Here is a 25,437-nt window from a genome sequence, read left to right as displayed (position 1 = left end):
GTTGATTTTCTTTTTTTTTTGAAAAATCTATTCACATGTAATCTTTTATAGAAAGATACCCAGCTGGGTCACTATGTCCTTGAACCACGTAACACCCTAAGCATAATATTAATTAAAATAGCATGATGATGTCCTGGGTTCACGCCCCAGTGGAGCCACGGTCCATGGTCCACAGCCACGCCACCCTGAAAAAGCCCGATGTCTGGTCTCGGAAGCTAAGCAGGGTCGGGCCTGGTTAGTACTTGGATGGGAGACCACCTAGGAAGACCAAGTGCTGTGGGCATAAATAATAATAATAAATTTTTTAAAAATAGCATGATGCAAAATTGTACAATATGAAACCAATTTTAAATTGTAGACTAGACGTAAATTTATCAGAGCGCTATTTTTAGGAGTTGTAATTAGAGATGTTTTTTTTTTAATTACCTTTATATTTTCTGAATGTCTTATATTTCATATATTTTATATATTGGTGGGCGGGGATGGGGGGAGACTAACCCCAACACCACAAAGAAGGAAATAGAGATGGCTGTGGAAGGAAGCAGAAAGGGTAGATACTGGAGCGAAGCTTCTGTGCAATCAAGCGGGTAAAGTCATTCGAACTCTCTCTTTTTTTTCTTTTCTTTTCTTTTTTTTTTTTTTTGGTGAAAACTCTGCCAAGCTGGGGATGGTGACCAGGGTGATGAGCTTTGACAGTGTTATAGGCTGAATTGTGTCCCCTCCCCTGGAAGATGTTGAAGTCAGAACCCCCCACCCCGCTCCGTGCCTGTGAATGTGGCTCTATTTAGAACAGCGTCCTTGAAGATCATCAAATTAGGATGAGGCCGTCAGGGCGGACCCTAACACAGTGTGAACGTGTCTTCATAAAGAGGGGAGATTCGGACACAGAGACAGACATGCACGGAGGAAGGTGACGTGGGGCGCAGGGAGGGTAAATGCCGGACGCTGGGGGAGAGGCCTGGAGCAGATTCTCCCTCCCGGCCTCAGAGGAGCCGACGCCGCCCGCAGCTGGACCCCTGGCCTCCAGCCTCCAGGACTGCGAGGTGGTATCCCCGTTCTTAACCTCACAGTTGGCAGCGCTCCATTCTGGCAGCCCCCCAAAACCAATGCGCTCTGCTTTCGAAGTCTTTGTCTTCCTGTGTGGCAGTAAAGTGTGAAGGAAAGCCCCACGGACTCAAAAATGCTACTGCCCGGCATTGGGTACCCTGCCCCACGCCCCCACGCCCCCCTCGGCCCACTCCTGCTCCCCCAGCGCCAGGGACTGAGGGACCGAGAGCGAACACAGATGGGAGGCCTCACTTTCCTTCATGGACCACGCCCCGGAATTTCTCTTCCTACCTCTTGAGGTCAGGGAACTCAAACGAGTGGAGTGGGGCTGGTGACACGGGTGGGGAGGAAGGTGACAAACTGCGTGGAAACCTCGCCTAGAGGCAGCAGTCAGTGACAGGCAGGCAGCTCTGCGTGGAAACCTCGCCTAGAGGCAGCAGTCAGTGACAGGCAGGCGGCTCGGCGGATGCCCCGATGCGTGGAGACAAAGGCTCGTCGACAAAGGCGGATGCCCCGATGCGTGGAGACAAAGGCTCGTCAGCGTCTTTCATCCCGTAGCCCTTGTGTTTTCGACTGGCACTTTATTTTCATCTCTTTAAGTACACGATCCAAGCCCAGAACTGCCTTGGCGCACCACCAAAGCAGCCTGCCCAGGAAGGCGAGAATTAAACTGCCCTTCACACCCGGAGGAAGGTCTCAGAGGTGACACGGGAAGGAAGCGAGGGAGTGAATCGGGGCCAGGTTTTGCCTGCACGTGACATAGTCCCCGGGTCTCAGTCGGAACCTCTCTGGCCACAGAAGGGATGGTGAACCTTTTCTGCCTCTCCTTGCTTTGCGTGCAGAAGTTTGGGAAACACGGTCCTGTGACGGAGGCCGTCCAGGCCAGCTCACGTCCCCCACTGCATTCGGATCCAGCACCCTCTCCTCCTCAGATCCCGCAGAGACGGTTTTATCTAGAACGAAGGCTTTTGTTTGGCTGGCCTTTTCCACACGAAGCGTGTTACAAAAATAGCCCTTTGTGCCAGCACCTCGTTGTTTATTTAGAGGCGAAGAAAGTTCTCGGGTCGAGATCCGATGACGTCAGTGTGGGAGTAGCTCAGCTCATCACAAAATATTGCAATTATGTGGGTGATACCCTGGAAATTAGAAGCATATTTATATCCAGATGGTTTCATCTTGTGCCGCTGATTCAGTAAAAGGAGACTAATAGGCGAGGATACTGGACTCTTAAAAGGTTGTTCAAAAGAGTGATATAACCATGGTAGAGCATGCCTGGTTTATTTTGAGCAACAGTCCATTTCTGTATTTTAAATTTATGTGTGTGTACGTATACATGTATAAATGTGAACGTTTTGCTCATCGTAGAAGAATATACATGTGATCCTGGGTATGAGAAATGACCTTCTATTTTAACTAGGGAGCTTAACCACTCTAAATTTCAAAAAGGTTTATTAAAGAAACAGCAGATTTAGGAAGACAGGTGTGATGCTGAATCGTACGAGCAGCTGCTTGCCTCACAGCGAGGTGTCTTAGCTGTCGATGTGGCTTATAAATAAGTTAATTCTCAGCCAAGGGGCCCGTTTGGTTTAACAAGTATTAAATTTCACTCGCGACTTAAGTTACGGCTCTCCAGTTAGGTTCTAAGTTTGACTTTGGTGTCTTGTAACTTCATAAGACAACTGTGTGTGGTCTTCAAAGGGAGTGGGCATGGCCAAGGAGGTAAGCACGAAAAACCGTTAGCATCTAAGAAGAAAACCTTAGAGCTTCTCATGTCGGTTTCTTTTATCATACAGATGGATAAAAGAAATTTTTATATAATATAAATTATATCGAACAAATTTTTATGCGTGTGAAATTCGCATGCGGTAAGGGTGCGTATTTCGTTTTTTTATTTAAACGGTCGAAAACATCCGAAGACCACTGCCTTAGCCTAGGGTTCGGGCGTTAGGATACTGCCGATGGAATTTAAACAGCGCGGTTTAAAGCAAGGGGGACCTAGATTTCACAGAACCAGGCTCCAAAGCAGAGGGAACATTAACGGCAAAAAGCATTTCCATCTTTCCCTCCGTTTCAGTTTCTCTTGGGTCTAGAGGGAACTACCAGGAGGCATTTCTGCTCTGGTCCCATCCCAGGTCTCCAGCGGGATTAAAAGTATTCCCCACCTGCACATTGCGTTTTGGAGAAAAATGTCCTGGAAATGCTTTGGTGTTTTATCTCAAGTTCTGTAGCTCCACCCCTGGAGAGCCCCGAGCGGAGGGGTGTTCTGCAGCCCCCCACAGCTCCCGTGCCCATTCTGGGTAGGGCTGATAGGGGCGTCCTGCATCTGGAGCCTGGAGGCCTGCCTGCCCGGGGCTGGCCCAAGCCCCCCGGCTGCCTGGGGCTTTGGTTTTTCAATTGGAGAACAAGGGACATAGATTTTAATGTGCTATAAAAGCATGAAGGATTCTTGCTGTTCTGCACTGTGTCAGGCAAGCGCGGGACAGGTGGTGGGGAGCATGTTGGACAGGGAGCTCTGGTAACGTGGCGCGGGTGACGGGGACGTGATGGAGGGACCTGGGAGGTGACACCCGGGGAACGGGACGCGTGGAAGGATGGGCCAGAGAGACACCCTTGAGGAACTCTCCCCGTCCGCTTAGTGGGTGAGGAACTAGGTGCGTCTCGTGACCTCAGAAGGAAGGAGCTGGGCATCTGGAGAAAGAGCACAAAAACATGAGCATGGACCCCAGGTGATGATGGCAGCTGTCCCCGGACCACAGAGCTCAGTGACCGCTGAGTCCCTCCTGTGAACTCCGGGGGAGGCCAACTGACGACTCAGGGGAGTGTTCGCCGAGTGGCCTCCGAACGACCGATCTGGGCTGGAGCTGTCCCCGTGACTCCGAGAATTCCTCCTCGCCTTGAGAATCTGTCAGGGAAGGTCTCCGGGTAGGTAGGACGGCGGGGTGCCTGCTGCCCTGGGTGCTGAGGACGGCGCGTTGGGGGGCTTCACGATGAGGTAACGAACCCTCAGCATATAACAGAAGAATGTGGAGGCTTATTTCAGGAAAAGAGTGTAGTCTAGATCAAGAGTCGGTGGTGTTACAAGGCGTGCTCACAAGCGGAAGGAGAGGCCGGGGTGGCACTGGTTATACAGGCAGAGGGAGGAACATGGCAGATGACATTTAAGACAACGGAAGTCAAAACTTTGGGCAAGAAAAATAACGTTTCAACCTGGCCAGTAGGTAAGGAAACGCGAGTTAGGAACGGGGCCTCCTTGGTGACCACTTGGCCTGATGATGCTTTTAGGACAAGGGGACAGACCCATCTGGCAGAGGGTGACAGGCGGGACAGAGGAGAGGGCTCGCAGCGTTGGCAAGACGCCCCCGTCCACCTCCTCCTCCTGCGTGGCTCCCGTTTGCGCCAGGGCGACTGGGGCGGGGGGGGGGGGGGCCCCCGCCTTCCCAGTGTGCCTCAGACTGACGGGCTTCCCCAGGTGTGGGACCCCAGTTCTAAAATCGGGGCAGCCCCAGGCAAGCCGACATGGTGGTCTCCGTAACCGAGGTCCAAGGGCAGATGACCAGGCCCAGCCCGTCTCCAGAACGAGGAAAACGAGCCAGCGTTTTCTCTTCTGCTCATTGTGGCGGATCTTAAGCCGAGGCCGCACGGAGCTCATCCCTTCTCATTTCAACAGGAGCGTCTTTTGACAGACACGCTAATGTGACGTTTCCGTTTGAAGGTCCTCTGAGCAAACACCACAGCGAAACATCCTGCGTTTTGTAAGTGTGGCCTTCGCGTGCGTCGCTTCTGCTGCTAGTTCCTTCTGAGTGGAAAGAAGGGAGCTGTATAAATTCAACGACATTTTTTAAGTGAGCATTTTGTTTAGCGGGCGAACATGCCTGGCTGGCATTGCATTGCGAGGTCGTTTCCATGCGACACGCATGATTGTTTAGGCCACAGCCTGACCGGATGTGGGAATTACTGGCAGAGAGGTAAACATGGAAAACTCTATTTCCTGTCATTTGCCTCAAACTAATGTGTGTGTGATGCTTATGGTTATTTTCTTGGAATTAAAAGAGGGACCATCACACTCAAGGGATGAAGTGATGCCCTCCACAGACACTTGGTAGGTGCCAGGGTGACCGCTTTCCTATAACACCTATGTCCCGTGACAGTGTGGCCTGCATCGTTGATAAAGCCCACGCTTGCTTTTCCCGTCAGACCCCGGAGAGCTGTGTCACTCCCTCCCTGTGCGTCCCTGGCAATGTGAACGTCCCCGGGAGAGTGACGTTGGATCAGGGGCCAGCGTCTTGCAGCCAGCAGCCAGCACTGTCCCTACACAGAGCGAGCGCCCTCTCTGTAACGGCCGAATGAATGAACGAGGCCGCCACTCTGAGCCGGGCGTGAGCCCTCATTCCCCACGGACTATCCAGCTGGCCCCTGAAGATAATTTGATGTAACCTGAAGGGTGTGGGTGATCGAGCGGCCCAGACGGACTCAGGGCATTTTGCTGTTTCCAAGTCATATTTATTTAATGAGCCCAAACCTGTTCATTGAATCTAATTTCAGCTCTGAAACCAAGAGTCACACGTAGGAGGGAAACGTAAGACTGTAACGCATTCTTCGGTAACACAGAAGAGACCTAAGTATGGTAGGACTTTCGAGGGGCAGAAGTTATTACAGGCGAGACTAGCCAGGGGGCTATGGCGTCAGCCAGAGCTCAGGCAGCGGGACATCCTGAGTGAGGGGAGGGGGTGGGGCAAGTTTGCCAGGTCTCTCGGCTGCAGCCCGGCCAGCTTAAGCACAAATCGGGACTTTATTAGCTTAACACCCAGCCACGGGGAGGGTGGCGAGGGCCAGCATCCACTGGCACAGGGAGCTGGGACGCTGGCAGACACTGCTGTCGTCACTGTGCTTCCCTGTGCTGATGAGTCTGTCCTATAGCACGTGGGCTTTTCTCGCCAAGGGTGGCTGCCAGCAGCTTCGAATCGCGCTCCCCATCACTTCCGCCTCCAGGAAGGAAAGGGGGTCTCCCCGCCCTGGCTCCAGCCCCTGGCACAATCCGCGTCGTGAGCTTGTGTCTATAGCCAGTAGTGCCACCAGACCCAGCAGCTAAAATATCAGCAATTTTCCAAGTCAGTTATTAAACACAGCCCCGATAAACTTAAGTATGTTATATTATAACACAAAGTTACTAAAGACTCAACGCTTGCTACTTGCTAGTTAGTTTACTGCATTTTTACTGTTATCTCCGCCCCAGAGGTTACTTGGGTGGACCTGTGGGTGCCATGGGAATGCTGCGTAACTCTGTATTCAGTAGTTGCAATTGACAGCGGAATCCACAGGGCCGTGAAAGTGGCAGAGCTGTCAATCAGGGCTTCTTCCCTCCCCCTGGAGAGCTGATCGTGAAACATTGTCCAGCTCACCACTAGCTGCATTGTCACTCTGGACAGGAAGAGTATCCTGTGGTGACCTTGTCCCAGACACATGCACACCCTGAGTGTGTGGGTCCAGCTGGTCAGACGAAGACACAGCGTCACAGAGGGCGTCCAGCCGCTGGCGAGCGGACAGTCCCCCGGCCTTTGCAGGAGTCAGACAGCACAGGCTCTGGGACAGAGGAGCTGGGGGGAGCGGGGACCCAGACGCCTCAGAGGCTCGTTCTTGACCCCAGCTGCAGTCTGATGGGAGAGGGGCCTGTGCCGGTGACAACGGGGAGCACGGGTCCCGGGGGGCGGGCAGGCCCACGTGCCCTGACTGAGGGCCGTGCCAGGTGGGCCGGCGCAGGCGGGCGGGGCGGGGGAGGCTTCCGGCTGGACTCGTCCTCTCCCGGGGCCGCGAGCCGCTCACTGCCACCGGGATCATTAGGGCGCTCACAAGGATGCGGTTATTCACGTACCATTTGTACCCCAGCCGCCCACTTCTTTAAGCCGAAAAGGAGCAGGTTATAGTCCCGGATCTCCAGCTAGAGGCAGGGTTGGCGAGAGAATGTCGGGGTGCAGCCAGGCGCCTGCTTGCGGGTGCGCATGCGCGTGGCTGGGCCTGGGGGAGATGCCAGCCACGGCCTCTGTCCCGGACTTGGATGGGTTTGGAGCATCGCAATCAGCCTTCTCCACCCCCACCCCACTCACCCCCCGAGCCTCCTCCACCGGCACCCCATACATCTGTGGCAAGCGCACTCAGCGGATGCCCTTCAGCTCGACTCAGGACACATTTACTGAGCAGCTACTGTTATCACGTCCCGGCACGGTGCTCTCGTGGCTGGGCACCCAGAGGTGACTGGAACCCCGCTTCCAACCGCAGGTACTAGGGCCCCGCGTCGCCCTTCAGCTGCCTGTCCCACCCGTGGCTCCCCAGGGGATGGCCGCGTTCTCCTGGGGCGCACCCCGCCTTTCGCGTCTCCCCCGCACACCCCGCTGTCTTCCCAGGCATGTCTCCTTGTGGGTCTGTGCATCTTTCAGGGCTGACGTGCTGAGTCGGGCCAGAGCCATGAGGAGCCCTAAAGGAAGGGTACAGGGGTACGGGGAAGCCTGGGCCATGAGCAAGTACAGCGTGAGAGCAGGGCCGGCGGGTGGGAGGAGATGCAGGAGGAGAGCGCGGAGGAAGTTAGGGCCGGGGCGGGACCCTGGAGGAAATTACTTTAAAAGACAGAGTCGGACCGGACCAGACGCTGCTGCGGGAGCCCTTCTGGCACTTTCGCACGCGGAGCAAAGGGAGCGAGTTGGGAGGCCTGCTGGAAAGCCAGGTCACCGCACCGCGGAGAATTCTGGATGAGAATTCTAGAAGGCCCCGTGGAGTCGTCTGCCTCCTGGTGCAGGCGGGTGCGTGTTGCAGAGTTTGCCTGGGGACAGCGGGCCTGGCTGTGGTCTCCTCTCAGCTGTCCTCCCAGAGCCTGCCAGCACCGCCTCCTCGCCGGGGTCATTCCCACCCGAGCGCCCGACCTCCCGACCCCCCGACCCCAGCACGGGCCCAGAGCTCCTTTTGCGACACAGGCGTCGCTGATTTATATTTGGGTCTAACCGAGTGGCGACCTCCTTTTCAGACGACGAAGGCGCCTCGTCACATCGAGAGGGACACGCGCTCTTGGCAGCCTCGTGAATTTGATGTTCGTTGAATGTCATTTTTGGTGTGTTTTCTCTAACCCCATCAGCAAGACACAGAGCAAGAGAGAGGCGTGCGTGTCTGAGCCGGACAGCTTCCTGGCTCTGTGGGCAGGGAGAGGCCGGCAGCCCTTCACGGGAGGGTGCGTGCAAAAACATGCCGCCTGTGCACGGAGTGACCGGTGCTCGTCTGTTCCATCTGATTTGATGCGTGTTGAGCAGCGATGCTGTAGCACTAATACAGGAATGAGCACATCTACCTGAAAAGGAGAAGCTGCGGTGGATCAGTGCCTGTACATTGAGCTATTAGAATCGGAGGCAGTGGCAGGAACCTGGGAAACTGTGGGGTTTTGTTTCCTCTTGGAGGCGAGAAGGTCACTCTATCTGGTGGTTCGAATGAGCAGACTCAGCCCTGGCAAGCATCTCCGTGCTTCACGTGTGTGCTTGACCCCCAGACATAAAGACTAGGATCTTTGAGGACCAGAAGGAAGTGACTGTGGGTTTAAAATTTGGTTTTGCCCTTTCCGTGTGTGAGAGAGACAGACCCCAGAGGGGCAGCCTCTCTGAAGAACCGAGCTGACCGCATGCAGTCCCCAGGGGCGGCTCAGGCTGAGCCGCTGCCACCGCGTGTGGATGTAAACTCTGCACCTTCTGGTGTGTGCGAAGAGGCGGAGAAAGAAGGAAGGAGTCTTGACCTCCAGGAGCTCGAGGCCGGCACGGATGTGTCCATTGGGTTGTGCAAACGTCTCAGCGTGCAGACATGTGGAACCCCAGGTCTGTGATGACATTTGCAAACTGAGCGACAGATTAGAAATGCAATGCTCTGGAGAACATAGGGGTAGGATCATACATTAAATAGGATCATTAGTGTATGATGCCAAATTATGAAGATTCATTTAATATTATGAAAATTGTACTCGGGGCCGTAGAAATGAGAAATCCTTTGGGGATTTAAATCAATATTTGAAATAGTATATAAAGGGCATAGTTATAGCCTCGCCAAAGGAATGACGGTTAGTTAGTATCAAGCTGGATGTGAACTGATTTTTCAAAACTGCAGTCAGCAGACCTGGTTGCCTTTAACTCACTCTATCTAAGGAGAGCTAACAGAACAGGTTGGCCAGCCGACAAAGGCAGAGTTTTGAAAAACTCCGACTTGAAATATGATACTTTTCCAGGAGAATTCTGGTGGCCAGTTGCAGGCACTCGGCATGTCACTACTGGCCTGAGAGTTAAATAAGTCTCGGGCAGTTCCTCTGAGGCACGGTGAGTCAGAAACGAGGCTGGTGGCCTTCTGCCACGGCCTATACATAGAGCAGACCAAAGCTGTCCCACTCGTCAGACATGCAGGTGACCTGCAGGGCCTCCGCTGGCCAGGCCGGGGGTGGCTTCCGCCTCCTCAGGCCTGCTCAGAAGCCGGAGGCTGTTACCCCGGAGCTCCCTCCATTCTTGCCTAAGCTGGTGCCTCGGCTTCTGCCTGTCACCTTGGGATCTGAACACGCCACTCCCCCCGTCCTGCTGTGCGCCAGCACGTCCTGCCTGGTCTCCGACGCTTCGTGTGTATCTCCGCCTCGATCGGCTCCATTCATCACTCAACGAACAGAGGCTTGGCCTCTGACCTTCCATGGGGCCTCGCCACCCAAGTGGCCTCCAAAGCCAGCGCTAGTGCCCAGGCTCGGCCCTGTCCTGTCTGCTCCGCAGCTCTGGGTCTCCCCTGGCCTCTGCTCCCCGACTCCCCATGTTCCGTTCCACTGGTCCAAGCTCCTTGCTGGCTCTAAGACTGGATGCTGACTGTCAAGATGAGGGACAAAGGAAACAAAAAGTCCCTCCCCTCTTTGCCTTTGTTGGAATTGTTAACATGTTTTATAGTTAAACTTGCGAAAACTTTTTCTAGTTGTCTTGGCGACCCTTTTCCTCATAAGTGTGTGGTGATCAAACCCGTTTGTCCAGCCCGTGGAACGTAAGCATCACAGGCTATTCGAGAAATGGCGTGAGCTCGTGGATTACTCCCCGTGCAGCGGAGGAGGGGGTGGTCCTCCCCTCCTGGAGCCTTTCTGCTCAGCTGTTCTCCAGAGTGAGGAGACTCAGGAGGAATGCATCTCATTCTGGCCCCTCCTGACCTCTTATCACCGGGCTTCAAGCTGATTTATGGGCAACCCGACTTTTCCATTTGGTGTGCATTTCTGTTTCCTTGACGATGCCAGCTTTCCTTGTTGGATGAATGCATTTCTCCCAGGAATCGACGGCCCGAGGTCACGGTGATATTCTCCCACTTTGCTCATGTTCCCAGTGGTGGTTCTGATTACACTGTTCCATCTGATTATTCTTTGCTGATGGGCAGCTACGCATTTCATCTCGGCTTCTGTTTGAATTGTTATAAATTATGAATCGGTAGAATTCAAATTAATTTTGTGTGCCTTATGTAAATACTTTGGAAAAGAATTCTTTATTTAATCAGCACCAAATAGATTCCTTTTGAGTGTGTGTAATTATTTTCCATTTCTTCTAATTTTCTTTTCTAGCCATGAATCTTGAAAATCTAAGTGATGAACGATAGTTATTTTTTCAACCAAGTTGCTCATCACAGACAGGCGTTATTGTTGTTTTAAGTGAATTCAGATTTGACCTATGGAAATAGAAGTCGTTGTATGTCTTACTGGGGGCAAAAAAAGCCCTGCAGATCTGCAGATGGTACTGTCTGGGGTGTGTGTGTGTGTGGCGTTGAGCTGTTAAAAACAAAGGAGTTCAAGTTAAGAAAGAACGGGAAGCAAAACCACGGAGGTGATCAACATACAGGAACACATCAGAACGTCTTGAAAGGTTTGTCCGAATATTGAACAGGTTACTTTTTAGTAATATGGCGTTTTCGTTCGTTTGGTAGCTAACGTTCATATAAAAGATAAAGGCTGAAATGTAAAATATATACTTGGGTTTTGGAAAACCTGTTTTTAAACCAAGTCTGACGGTTTCTGAGTAGAACCGGAACGCAGCCTACCCTCGATTCGAACGAGATCGTGCACGGGAGTGATCCCCGATCCCTGTTCCCCGCTGCACAAATACGGAAGACAGAAACCCTCAAGGCATCGGCGGTCGACTCTCAATCCAGATCTCTAAATCTGTGGCTCCTGGTCAAGCTTGCAGGCTGGGGTTCCCACGCCTGCCTGGGCGTCCAACCTGGGGCTCGGAATTCATCACTGCCCGCTCTGCTGCTCCCCGAGGGCTCCCCTTGCTCTGCCCGTGGTCACCGCCTTTGCTGTCAGCGACGGTCCATCTCCCTTGACCCGCATTCAGCTGCCACTCTGTCCCCACCCCCGTGGACTGTTCTACCCTTTTTTTTTACCAGAGGAATTTCACTTTCAAATACACTAATTGACGTACTGTTTTATGCTGGTTGTTTGTCGTCATGTCTCTCCAGCCCCCACTCGGCATGCCCCCCACCTTACCTATTTCAGGAACCTCTGTCTAGACTTCAGACACGTGTCTCAGCTGCACAGAGCATGCTTTGTGCCTAGCAGGACTTGGAAATATATTTGTCAAAAGAATGAATTCAGTGCACAATACTTGTTTTATCTTCCCATTGCCTGTGTTTACCCAGATCTATAGCATCTTCGTGGCATGGCCCAGCGCCCTGGCGTCTGCCCACATGACCCGCCCCGTGTTAGGCACAGATGGCACAGACCAGCACACTGGGAGCAAGAGAGGCCCCCACCTCGTCAGCGACTGATGCCATGGCCACTTTTAAGCGGCAAAAGGCATTCTAGCAATTTTGCCTCCAGAGGATTTCTAGAATCACTACTAGATTGCCCAGTTTTCTTTGCAAACGAGAGACCAACTCAGCCTACGAATATTTTGTGGAAACACAAGTCTCTTAAATTCACATCTGCATTGGGAATAGTGACTAGATAACAGCTTTATATTTTCTGGAAGGGTCCACCTTCCAGCCCCTTCTCTCTCTTCCTCGGACTGGCTAATTTCTCTTGTTCTGTCTTTGAGTCATTTATTCTCTCCTTGTCCTCTCTATCCGCCCAGCGCATCCACTGAGTTTCTTTGGTTATTGCTTTTTCCATTTTAAAATTTCCGTTCGACTTGCCTTCGTCTCTGCTGCTTCCCCGCCGAGGCGTTCCGCGTTTCCCTTCCTCGGAGGGTGTGTGTTCGCCGTCGCTCGTTGAAGCGTTTCGATGGTGGCCGCTTTAACGTTCGTGTTAGATAATTGCAACATCTGTGACCTCTCGGTGTGGGCGCGTGTCACTGGTCTTTTCTCATCAAAGTCGAGACTCTCCTGGTTCTTAGTACGCACAGTGATTTTCACTTACGCCTGGACGTTGTGGGCATTGCGTCCTGAGACTGACTGCTATCCAAATCTGTTTCAGCAGATTTCCAGGGACGCTGAACGAGCAGGAAGATGGGGTGGATGTTCAGGTTCCCCAGTGTACCTCTGCTGACACCCTGGAGGGAGGGAGGGATGGAAGGTGCCTGGTTCTGTGGGGCAAAGGTGGGCATCCAGACTCACCGCTCTGGCTGCGGGGGAAGGGGGCCTGGTCACGTCCGGTCGGGTGAGCTCATTACCGCTGGAAGATGGTGAAAATTCCTGCTCCCAATCGGCCTTCTTGGACACCACCCAGCCGGCGGGAGAGTTGGAGGTAGAGGATTTTCTTCCATGGGGTAGGGCGGTTAGTGTCTGAAGGTTTCGTGTCTTGTAGAACTGCCCTTTCCCTGGTCCTTGACCCGGAGAGAGTAAGCTTTTCTCCACCCATCGGCATCCTCAGGTTGCCAGCACCCACACCCCTCATCAGGGGTGTAGGAGAGAATATGCGTGAGCACCAGGGACCCGGCCACCCGTCTCTCCAGATCCCGGGGTGCCCTGCCGCCTTCTCTCCCCCTTTCAGAATCTTCTGTTCCCTCTGTATACATTGTCCTGTAGTTAACGGAACAAGCAGTGCGTCCCTCCGCCCCGTCCCAGAACCGCAAGGCTGAAAGGACTGTTTTAGCGTCTTGTTTGGACGAGGAGGCCCGGGAGGAACAGGAATTTCACGTCGGCACATGTGGCGTTACTGTCATTGCCATTTTAACTCTTGCAACGGCTTTTACCCTGTATTTCTCAGAACCGATTTATCTTCAATTTGTTTTTATTTTTTTGTCTTCTGCCAATAGGACATTTCGTGCCACCTTTCCCCTCCCCCCCACCCCTCCGCCCTCCTGAAAATGCTATTGCTTCTGGCTTTAAAATCAGGTATTTTTCTAGCTCATCTTCCTTCCACACCTGTTGGAGACATCTCGAGTAGAAATAAGCCGAATGCAATTTCGATTGCCCGATGCGATGAGCTGTGCTTCCGCGCCTCTGCCCACCCTGGTCCTTGGCAGGAGAGTGATGCTCTTTCCTGCGTTTGACCTTAAGGCGTCCCTCGCGGTGGTTGCCGATGGCGCCTGAGTTACTGCCAAAGTTAGCGCAGGGAGCAGGTGAAAGGCGACGCCCCTCCTGCCCCTCGGTTGGTCCTGGACATTCGGCTCCGCGGCCTGAGGTCCTGCGGCCTGGCCGGAAGGGCGGCTTGGCAGGAGACAGGAGCCCGTGGGACGTGCACATCCGCTGCGTGTGGTGCGGCCGCCTGGAGGGGGCGGGGCGGACAGGGGCGGAAGGGGCGGGCGCGCCAGGGACCCTGGACAAGTCACCACTGTGTGGAGTGTCCACGAGTAGAGCCTCGAACTGGCTTGTCCAGCCGCGCGGTGGGACCGAGGCCCGCCTGCCGTGTCTCCCCAGCGCTTTTTAATCAATGACGTCACACGAGTGTGTTGTTAAACTCCGCAATCTTTCAAATGTGGGGCACGATTCTTTTTTCTTTCTTTTCCTGATTTTTTAAAACTGCAGCAGAAATTATTCTTATATGAGGTAATGACTAGGGGGACAAGATAGGAATGAAAAATCGTCAAAGCCTAAGGTCACTGCAAATGTGTGTTTAATTCCGGAAATAAAATCCTGCCTGTTATCAACCATGTCAGAGTGTACATCTGCTCTGCTTGACACCATAGCACATAAAAGTATTTTGAATTCAAGGGAATGGTTTCTTAACAGCTGCTGATGACAAACAACTATAGCTTTGATTGGCATTTTGCTTGCTTTTTTAGATTTAATTAGCATCCGTAAAATTTGGGAAAGTTAAACTTAATCATGAGATAATGAGATAATGAGAACTGGGTGCTGTTTCTAGATAACTGTCTTTGCAGGTAAATATAGAAGGAAAGAGAGGTTTTTGCAAGTGACCAAAGTACTTGCAAGGCTGGAGCCAGCTATAAAATTGAATTTTAAATATTCATATCACTTCATAAATCAAAATATGAATATTAAATTGTAGGCATTCGTTGTTATTAAACCCATTAAAATGGCAAGTAGAAATGCTGGACCGACTGAAGGACATTTTGAGAATGCAAAGTTTGAAACTTTTACCCAGACCAACTTAGAGTCCATTTTCTCAAATTTCAGATGTGTTTAACATATATTCTACATTTATGTAAAAAGATGAACAAAATGTTAATAAACACACCAGTCCCTTTTGTATACATTAATTAAGATGAAGATGAAATGCATTCACATCCTCCGAATACAACTGGGAAAAATTTTAATAAAACACGTCTTCCAGCCTATGTATTTAGAATGGAGAAGGTAACATCATCTCAAGAGTGTGAACTCGTTTTCCAAACATTTAGCAACTGGAATCCAAGTTAAACATAAGTATCTCTTGGCTTTGAGGTCACACCCACCTGTGTGATCATTATTACTGTTTATTTATGTTAACAGTATGCAAGTCTTTGCATAGCAGCAGAAAGAATTCCCGATTAAATGCTTTCAGGGCAAATTTAAGTCAAAAGAAGGGCGGGATGAAAATTCAACAACCCGATGAGGAGCAGGGAGATGTGTGTCTGAGCTGGACAGGTAGATAAAGGTAACTTCGCTACGGGACTTCAAACCAGAGAGCCTTGTGAATTCCAGACGAAGGGAACTGTGCCAGCAAAATTCCACAAACTCTTATTCATTCGTTATTTATTTAACAGATATTTATTGAATGTATATGACATGCCGGGCACTTTGCTTGGTGCCAGCTTTATCAAAAGGAATTAAGATACAGCCCTATGCCCTAGAAGAGTTTACAGTCTAACAATCTAATGGAAGAGAAAGAGAGAGAGAGAGGGAGCATAAATAGACGATTAGAACACAATATGTGTTCCGGTTACTAAATGCTATGTAACAAATTACCCCAAAACTCAGTGGCTTAAAACAACCATCCATTATGCTTATGGATTTTCCAGGTCACGAATCTGAACAGGGCCCAGTGGGAAGGGCTAGACTCTGCTCCAGGATGTCTGGTTCTCAGTGGAAAGTCTCCAGAGCTGGAGGCTGGAGTTAACGGTAGGCGTCTTTACTCACCCGTCTGGCAGTTTATGTTGGCTGCTGGCTGGGGCCTCAGCTGGGGCTGTCAGCTGGAGCACCCTATCCATGTAGTCTGGGCTTGCTTGTGGCATGGCAGCCTCAGGTGGGAGGATTTCTTAGCAGGTTGTGCGGGGCTTCAAAAGCGCCCCCAGAATCAGAGGGAGGGAAATTTGATTCTGCCTCCCGACGGGGGAACAACCATGTTCTATAAGAGCTCGGGGGGTGGGGGTATTGTTACGGCCGAGCTTGGAAAGTACAATCTACTGCAGGGTGGTCATTTTAAACATGTCTTTGGCAATCATCCCTGCAAAAAATAGACCCTACCTCCTCTCGCTTTCGAATGCGGGCAGGACTTAGTGATTCTCTTCCAGTAAACCGAGCGGTGGAGATGATGCTACGTGCCTTCTGAGACGAGGCCGTAGGACATGCAGCTTCTGCTGCTCCCTCCCCCACGTCCCCCTCGCCTCTCTCATCCCGGGAAAAGCCGGTCGACATCATGAGGACATTCAGATTGCCTGAGAGAGGCCCATGAGAAGAGGACCTGGGGTCTGCAGCTGACAGCTGGCACTTACTAGCCAGCCACGTGAGTGGCCACCATGGAGGAAGAGCCTCCAGCCCTAGCTGACACCTTGACTCCAACCTCCCAAGAGACCCCAAGCCAGAACCTCTCAGTCACATCACTCCTGAATTCCCAGCTCCAGCAACTGTCAGAGATTATAAATGTTTCTTGTTATTCTGAGCCATTAAGTTTGGGGGTATACTTGTCACAAAGCAATAGATAACCAATGCACCTACTGGTTATCTATTAGGTATAGTATATAGGAGTGTATATTGGGTGTATACAGGAGAGCCACCTGTCCAGGCTTGCTAGGCCAAGAGGGCTTCCTGGAGGAGCAAACACATGTGATGAGTCTTCCAAGGCTCAGACTGGGGACAGCAGGCTAAGGCAAGTGAACCTATATAGGTCACGTAAGGACAGAGGACATAGGGGAAGAATTATGGGTGAATAGTGACCAAGTCTATCTGATTGCCTGTCGAATGGGGCCTTCCTGTTGGACCGTTTGGAGCCAATGTATTTAAAGAGCTGAGAACAGCACATGGCCCAAGCTGGTGGCAATTAATTCACCTGCCCTCTCCCCCAGGTCGGCCTGGCCTCGCATCACCCCAGATGTTTTAAAATGCATTAAAAATGCAGATCCAGACCCCCGCCAGCACCCAGACCCGAGAATCCCCATTGTAACACCATCTCTAGGCGGTGGCGAGGCCCCCTGAAGTTTGAGAATCTCTGCTACAGAGGACAGAGGCTGGGTACCTGCCATTTCATTCCTGGCACCTCATGGGTAGAGCAGGGAAATTCAGATGACAGCCTGGGAAACCAGAGTGACTAAGAAAGGAAACAGAAAACCATCTTTCCTGGTTGTTACACACGACTTTCTTACTTCTATGTTCTATTTTTAACCCGAAGTGCTCTTCGAATAAAAATAAGACTGAAAAAAAAAAAAAGTAAATTGGTTCCTGTAATTTCCTTTTCTTTCGGTACTTTGTCGTCTCCCTCGAGGCTGTGGCGCTTGTTAATCTAGTCCCAGGGAAAATTAGGCATTTTTCACGGGTGGCTTCTTCACCTTCGCCTTATCTGATTAGGTGCAGGTTTTGGTCTCTCTTGAAAAACCTCCAGTCCCCGTGTCCCTTCCAGCTCATTTTCTTCAGGAAGGGCCAGGAAGGTCTGCGTTGCAGAGGAAGCTGCGCTGATCAATGGGACCAGTTTTCCCTTGTAAAATCGCTCGATTTATCGTGACTTCGTCAGCTCAGCTCCGATCGTGGCGGCTGGACAGGGAGCACGTAGCTGCCTCTGCAGGACACAGCGGTCCTGCATCTGCTCGTGGCAGGAGTCATCTGGTGGCCTGGATCTTGCCCTTACCAGGCCCCCGGGCTGGACAGGGTTGTTTCAGTGAGAGCAGTAACCTGAACTGTGACAGGGACCAATATTCTGAAATGAGGTGGTAGGAGATCTCTCAGTTTGTGACTTTGGATAGACCGGGAAGCATGGCCGATACGAACACTTTCTCAGAGACTAGAGCCGGGTGGTGGCAGCGTCGCAAATGACTCGGGGACAGATGGATCCTCCTTTTGAATTCAAACTTGTCACTTGTTTGTCCCTGATTCTTTTACGAAGGGGAAAGGAAGGACCGCTGGTATAGGCATGGAGTCAGCATGATAAACGTGATTGCTGGAGCGGACAAGAGCACAGGTAATTCTGAGCGATGGAAAAATCAGGTTTTGCTGCCCTGTGACGCGTGCTGACAGGCACGCGCTTTCTTCGTCCCCTTGTCCGGTCGATGGGACACTGGGCGGAGACGGAAGGAGAGGGAGAGAGGACAGGCCCTCCCGGATACTTAGGATTTTACTAAAGTTATTTAGGGACGAAATGGCCTATTACTGAGGATCAACCTCTCGATCGGACAGCCCGGTCCATTATTTACTGGTCTGTAAATGCCTTGCTCTAGCGCTTGGCACATAGAGCTTCATTAACAATCTTAATAACACTCATGGAAGCCCCTCTATGTGAGTGGTAAACGTGCGAATGTTAATGCTAATATTCACATCGTTCTACTGTGCGTTCTCATAGCCGGGATGCACAAGCTCACATTTCACCTCGCCGGGCTCGGGGTAAAGGGCTAGGACAGAACTTCTCAGGTTTTTCCTTTTTCCTTCTTCCCTTATTTCTCCCTTCCCCCTGTGCCCAGATTCATTCTGACTCAGAGCTGGCTTCCCTAGAAACGCTCTTCAGAACCTTTTCCTTTGTCTTTGCCTCTACCCCGTGTCACTCCGGTAGTGTTCAAAGGAGTCCGTGGCTCTCAGAGATTTTAAGGGACAAGCTGGTGTTCTCGGAGGTCGAGAGGCATATGTTCTTTACACAAGAATCCGCATAGCCCCAGGCGACTCCTCCAGGGGTGGTGATGAATGTGCATCATCTTCTTGCCCTTGGTCAGTCACGGTCTTCAAACCGGGCCCGGTGTGGCCAGCCGTATCAGCCAGGTTCTCCAAAGAACGCTTTACGTATATATATTTATCTCCGCATCTGCAAAGAACCTTCACAGCAACACCTAGATTAAATAACTGGGTGCTGTAGTGGTGGCCAAGTTAACACATAAAACTAACCATCATCATACCGGCCATGGCTGGAGCCAGGCCAACGTGCCCACTTGTGGTTTGAACTCTTACCTTTGACCTCATTAGCCCTGTGTTTTGAACAGTGAATGGTATGAGGGGTGAGCAGGGCCCATGGAAAAAATGGCAAAGAAATGCCTGCTGGAAGGGTTTGCAGTCCTATAGAGAAGTTTCTGTGTTTCTGCAAGTCTGATGCATGATGTTGTCATGTGTTATTTATGCAGGAGAGACTAAGAGGCTAATTAATGGTTTTTGTAATTTTTCCATAATTACCAAACTCGAATCTTTTAAAACCCTGGGTTGTGAGGCACGTCATATCCAGATGTTTCATATTAGGACAGTGCAAAACGTTTAGAATGTAGATTATCTGTCCCGAAGGCTCCCTGCACCATGGATTTTAAAAACAAATCTTAAGAGAATGAATCAATATCACCAGTAACTCTGGAATATGTTGGCTTGAGGATTTTCTAGAGTTTAAAATAGAGAATCTTGAATAATATAAGCAAGGCATTTTTCCCTTGAGAAGCATCATCATCTTGTATGCTTTGAAAACATACAAAGTTCCAGGTCAGTTCTGCCGTTAACATTTACACACTCTGACAAAGGAAAGGGGAGAAAAGCAATAATGCATAAACCGTTCCAGGCATTATCCCAGGACCTTTATACGCGTTAGTTTCTTTAAATCTGAGAACCGCTACGGATGAGGAACCAAGGCAGAGCGAGGTCAAATAACTGGTCCAGAGCCTCACAGCTGGGAAGCGATGGAGGCAGGACTGAACCCGGACTGGCGGGCGTGGACCCGAATCTGCCTGGACGCTGTGTGCAGACCGGGTTTGTCTGTTCTCATTGCCGACGGCTGCGAAGCTGGTTTCTCGGCCGCCACGCTATTGACATTTGGGGCTGGGTAGGTCTTTGTCATGGGGGTGTTCTGTGCATCATCAGATGATTAGTCACACCCCTGGCTCCCACCTGTGATGCTGGTAGCATCTGACCCCCCCTCCCTAAGTTCTGACAACCAAAACAGTCTCCAGATATGGCCAAATGTCCTGGGGAAGGGCACAAAGTCACCCAGCCGAGACACCGCCACAGAGAGAAGAATCATTTAAAGATGACACTTAGTAAACACGGTGACTTACTCGGTTTTTATTATATTTTGGAAGGAATATATAAATCATTCTATTCATCCGCTTTTAAAATTAAGAACAAGTAACATAAAACGCTTCTCTAAGCGTGTCGGTAAGTTCAATAGAAATGTATTCTAGTTCCTTATTCTAGAATGGTTACAGGAAAGATATAAAACTATAAACGTAAGGACGAGAGAAGAAAGACGCGTGGGAAACTGCTCCGTGCTCTTGACAAAGGCGAACCACCAGGCGTCCACACGGACGGGCGCACAGAGTGGGCTCGCTGAGCCGCGCTGGCAGTCCCTGGGAGTCCCTGGCCTCCGCCTGGCCCTCCTCCCCTGCCTGCCCCCAACGCCCGGCACTTCCACACGCACGGCCACATTTCAGACACAGCTCCTCCAGCTGACCTCGGTTTGCCGAGGTTCCCCTCTTTTGCCTGTAACGTCTGTGTTTCGTAGACTCTGAGCCGTCACCGATTGCGAGGGGCATCACTGTGCTACGTATCTCTAAGAAGAAAAAAAAAGAAATGATGCGATTAAACTAAGGCACGCCGAGCATGGGTGATAAGATGCCCCGATTTCAAACGTGTTAAGACGAGAGCACGTGCGCATCTCAGAACCGCTAAGATGTCGCACAGGGCCAGGCCTGCCCACGCGCAGTGCTTAATTGACACAGAAGAAAAAAAAAATAAAACGCAAAAGAACAGCACCATGGTTCTTGTGAGGCTTCGGGGTGGGGGGCAGCGGTGAGGGGCTTGGGGGTCATAGGTGAGGAAGGGGTGATGGAGACCGTAAGCAGCCGGAAGTTGAGGGAGGAAGCCTGGGGCCGTGCCCCTCAGGTGGCCTCGGTCCTGGAAGGGCACGAACCGGAGACCCCAGCCAAGTCACTACACCTGTGTGAGCCTCAGTCTCTGCATCTGCGTGGAGTAAGACTCACCTGTGCGACCGAGTAAATGCGTTGTTTGTGACCAGCCTAGCTCGCTGCCTGCATACAGTAAGTGCTCTATAAATGCTGGTTCTCCCTCCTGCCCTGACTCCCCGCTAACCCCCTTCTCCAGCCGCCTTCGTGTCCTTCCACTGTCCCCTCCCCCAGCCTCGGAGGGGTCACCTCACCCTCACCAGGGCACAGGCTCTGGAGGCTGGAGCCCCTGCCTCACCTTGGGCCCCGCGTTAATCAGCCTCCGCAGCCGGAGCTGCATGGGGATCCCCGAGGTGACTGCACAGATGCCAGGGCCTCTGCTTTCCTGGCCGTGGTGTTCCCAGGGCTGGCCATCGTCGTGCCCACTCACGGCGTCGCCACCTGATTAGTGAAACTCAGACAAACCCCAGTGAAACGACTTCTCAGGGGCGTCTGAAAGAAGCGCGGGTTCAGGCTCCTTATTTAACAGTTGCGAGGGTTCTAAGGACGCGAGCTCTGCATATTCATGAGGCCAGCAGGGAGCTGGGCCACCGCCCGCAGGAATTCCAGGTGGCAGCAGCTGGGCCAGCGATCCTGCATCCTGCATCCTGCATCCTGCACCTGCCGATCTGCGTGACCTTGGGAAAACCACTAGCTTCCATCTGGTCATCTGTAGAATGGGGGCTAGACGTCCATCTCGCCAGATGGCGGTCAGCGTTTCATGGGGTGACGTGGACAGCAGCCCACGGGACTGCCGGCGGCGGTTCCATCCTGGCTGTAAGTGTCTAGCTCTTCGGAGCCGCCTCCCTAGAGCCTCTTTGGTGCCTGTTGCCATGGTGACTGCTGGGTTGATAAGGACTCAGACTGCCAGGTTTTGCGAATAAAAATTCAGGGCTCCCGGTTCAAGCGGAGTTTCACATAAACGACGAATAAATTTCCAGTGTGAGTGAAGTCCCAGAAATCGCATAGTTCATGCTTTAGGATAGCACCATCTTTTGTTTAGTATTGCATGAGACGTACTTATGCTAAAAAATAATTTGCAGTTTATCTTATAATCACATTTCCACTCTGTATTCTGTCTGGCAGCATAATAGGGACAGTACTTTAGCTTCTCGAAAACACTAGTAAGAAGTTTCACTGGAACTAACTGATGTAGGATAATTAAGACCTATCTGTTGACCTTGTTGTTCATCGCAAGTTTGAGAGAGGTTTAATGAACAATTTATACATTGCCCTCCACAATGAAAAGTCGCTCTAGCAAGGAAGTTTGTCCTCTGGGCCCCTTGGCTGACAGAAAGAAGCAATGTCTTGTGTGAAAAAAGAAGGGTTTTTTTTTTAAATTCCAGGATGGTTTCTCCTTCACATTTCTGTCCCTAAATCTATTTTGGGAAGTAAGTTTTAGCATCTTAATGCTTTCATCCTTTTAAAAATCACAATATATGTATTTCTCTGTGGGTAATGGATCTGAATTATGAAAATAAGCCTAATTATATTTCAGTGAGGGGAAAATAAGACATGAAGTAGATGAAAATTTAGAACGGGTATTTCTCTTAAGTGGATTTTAAACTGTGCTTTAAACGTTTCTAAAGAGATTGGTAATTTCCTAATGTTGCTTTTAAAATCTAAAAAATAAAATGTAATGGGCTTGATTAACCGATTTCTGATGTGAGTGGGGTCTTTGCAAATGTTCTCTTCGCGAGAACTCGTGGCGTCTCGCGGACTGTGGAATGACAGACATTCGCTGGTACTTGTGCAAGCCTTGCTCTGCGGGCTGTGGGCAGCGTGACGACAAGTCGGACGACTCTCTGGGACCGAGAGACCAAAGAAAGAGGCTGACGGCGCCATCATTACATCGAGAGTTTATGAAGAGGCACGTCTTGGGCGGCGGCCAGGTGACACCGATGTCCTCCGAACCACGTGGCAGATGCGAAGGGGTCATAAGGACAGGGCGGGGTGCTGGGCGTGACCTGCCCCAGATGACGGGGAAGTGCCTTACACGCTTGCCTGAGGCTGGGCAAAGGTCTGTTCCAGGAGCCAGTGCGTCTGGGCACAGGGGACGGGTCACTCAGATGGTCTCTGAGGGGATTTACGAGAGGTGGTCTCTGTTCTGGCCCGGGTCTGGCTGGGTCTAGCTTGAGGGTCAGCAGCGGTCACATCATAGAGTAGTCTGTCCTCCACACACACACCAGAAAAGAGACAAAAGAAGCAATCCAAGTATTTGCGACAATTTCTTCCACCATATTCCCCAGGACCCTGTCGACATAAGACCATCTAAACATGTAGAGTTTTTATAAAAATTTATTCGAGCCCAAGAGAGGCTACACCTGGAAGCATGATCAGATGGGAGCTCGAACCTGGTCGGTGTGACTGCAAAATACTATCAGTACAGTGTCCCCAGTGGAAGATTTGGAAGAGAGAAGAATTACTTCTAATGGAGATGCCGGGGAGAGTCGTCAAGAAAAACTTCACAGACGTGACCTTGTGTGAGCTGAGACGTGGAAGACAGAGAAGGTTTGGACAGAAAGAAAGGCCTTTGGGGTCAAGACAGCACAGCAGGAAGCTGAAGCTCAGGGTCCGTACGGAGAGCTCTAGGTAGTTCCAGGAACAGGATGAAGTTCAACTTGACCTTGGTGGGTCAAGGGTGGGCTGGGCAGTCGGGCCCGTGAGTTTGCCATGAGTTGCAATTCTTGGCAACACGTACGAGGCTGTTTGTGAGAAGCTCCAGGAGGTGGCAAGAGGGAGGTCCTGAAGGCTGGTCGTTCCTTGAAGAGTTTCCACATTCCAGAGCCCGATCCTCAGTTTTTTAGGTCGAGACATTTGATTTATTATTCTGATCAAGCTCCAGTGAACTCACATGAAGCAATCGTATGAAATTCTTGTGTATAAAAACTAGAATGCGGTCGATCTTCCATTTCTCAGGAGAGGCGGTGGAGCGAACGCCCGCATCTGCCGGCCACCTCGTTCTTGCTCCGAAGGCTGATCTGCCTGTGAATCCGGGGGACGTTCAGGCAGTCGACGGGTGCATTTGCTGTCTCAGCACAAGGCAGCGGGATGGGTGCGGGCTGTGGCCCCACGGGACCGGGTACTGATGGGAGCCAGCAGCGAGCGTGTCTGCCGTGCAGGAGGGACGCTCGGGTCGGTGTCTCGCCTCTCGCCCCTGGGAGTGAGTGCCGCCGTTCCTCCTGGGTGACCCATGTGCTCTCCAGCTGACTCATTTTTTTTCTATAATTGCCTCCATTTCTTTAAATTGAGTCGGTTTCTGAGTCTTGGCCTGGAAATCGTTTCTTCGCTCTAAGCGACTTCGCACACCCCTACACTGTCCTTCTTACTGGCTTTTATAGTTTGAGAGGACCACCTTACGCCCTATTTCCAGGTTGACCGCATGTTCCACCCACACAGGTGTAGACCATGCACTCGGGGATGTAGGGAGAGGCCTTCCGTCTTCAAAGAGAGCACGGGGACCCAAGGCGTCACAAGACGATGTTATCTTTGTGCACGTGGGACAGAAAACATGCAGAATGTGACCGTGGCCTTCGTTCCCCTTGGCTATAAGAATCTTTCTTTAAAGAAACTTGGCAAATAATTCTGGAAGGAGCACCCGGGACCTTAGGAGCGGGTAGGAGACAGCTAAGCTTCCAGAAGCCTCTGGGGGATTTGAATAGCACGTTTCAGCCATAGCTCAAGAGCAGAAGGCAGCCCCAGAGCACATGTAGCAGCCATCGCTAAGCAGGAGGCACAGGCAAGGGCAGTTCAAGGACAAGGCCACCTCAGAAACTGGGGTCCGGGGTAGCTTTCCACAGGAGGGGATTATATCCATGTCTCGAGGGGATTTGGGTCAGATAGGAAAGAGGTGTCAGTGTGACAGATTGGAGGGAGGAGAGGACAGAGTGCGTTGCTGTCGAGTCTGCTGGACACTTCGCAACGTGTTAATACATCCCCTGGGCGTTACTGATCTCGGTTCTAAGAGAACCTGGATGCATGGAGCCTGCCCTCCCTCCTTCCCTCCCTCGCGATGTGCTGGGCCTGGCAGAGAAGGTGCACAGTGCTTGCCCTATTGGTTAAGGTCAGAAGCATCCCTGGAAGCATCCCTGGAAGCTGACAGCTATTAATCAGTCATCACCTGGCTTTTATTTACCACTGGCCCGGCCCTGACGTTTGAGCTCCACCATGGTCCCTGTGCTGGGGTCGTCCCCACTGCAGACCTCAGGAGACGGGCAGGGGGACACGCAGCTCCCCAAGGTCACCCCGCCAGGAAGGGGTGAGGTGTGGGGTCCGGCCTCTGTGGCTAGACTGAGGCATGAGAACACTACTTCGTGATACTGAGAACATGGAGAAACTTGAGAATTTCTTAATTCTCCATCTTCGAGCAAAGGGGGGAGGGTAGAGGGGTAAATGCTTTTACACTCTGGGGACTTGAGACTTTTTAATCACGTGATAGAGGGACGGCGAAAGATAGAGTATTTTCAAACTGGAGTTGAATCTTCCTCTCCCTCAGAAATGTTAAAAATGGAAATCCATATGTGATCTTGGTGTCTACGTGTTCCTAAGGCTTTCATCTATGTCTGTCATCCCCATTGCCCCTGGAGAAGCCAGCAGATGCCTAAGGACGAAGGTGCTTGGGAGTGCCCTTGACTTTGGACTCATTCTCTGCGGAATAATGAGCCTGTTTCCTTTCACTTTTTTATTACGAAACACTTAAAAACACATGAGA

General features: G+C 51.3%; 1 protein-coding gene and 1 pseudogene across 2 annotated transcripts in view; both read left to right on the top strand.

Moving 5' to 3' along the window:
• AGPAT4 (1-acylglycerol-3-phosphate O-acyltransferase 4) overlaps positions 1 to 25,437 on the top strand; it is a 99,537-nt gene that overhangs the window by 41,367 nt on the left and 32,733 nt on the right. The gene's annotated exons all lie outside the window — the stretch shown is intronic.
• Positions 168 to 283, top strand: LOC112482334 (annotated as a pseudogene).

Source organism: Pteropus alecto, unplaced genomic scaffold (genome assembly GCF_000325575.1).
Source record: "Pteropus alecto unplaced genomic scaffold, ASM32557v1 scaffold195, whole genome shotgun sequence".
NCBI lineage: Eukaryota > Metazoa > Chordata > Mammalia > Chiroptera > Pteropodidae > Pteropus > Pteropus alecto.
This window is presented reverse-complemented; position numbering and strand designations above follow the sequence as displayed.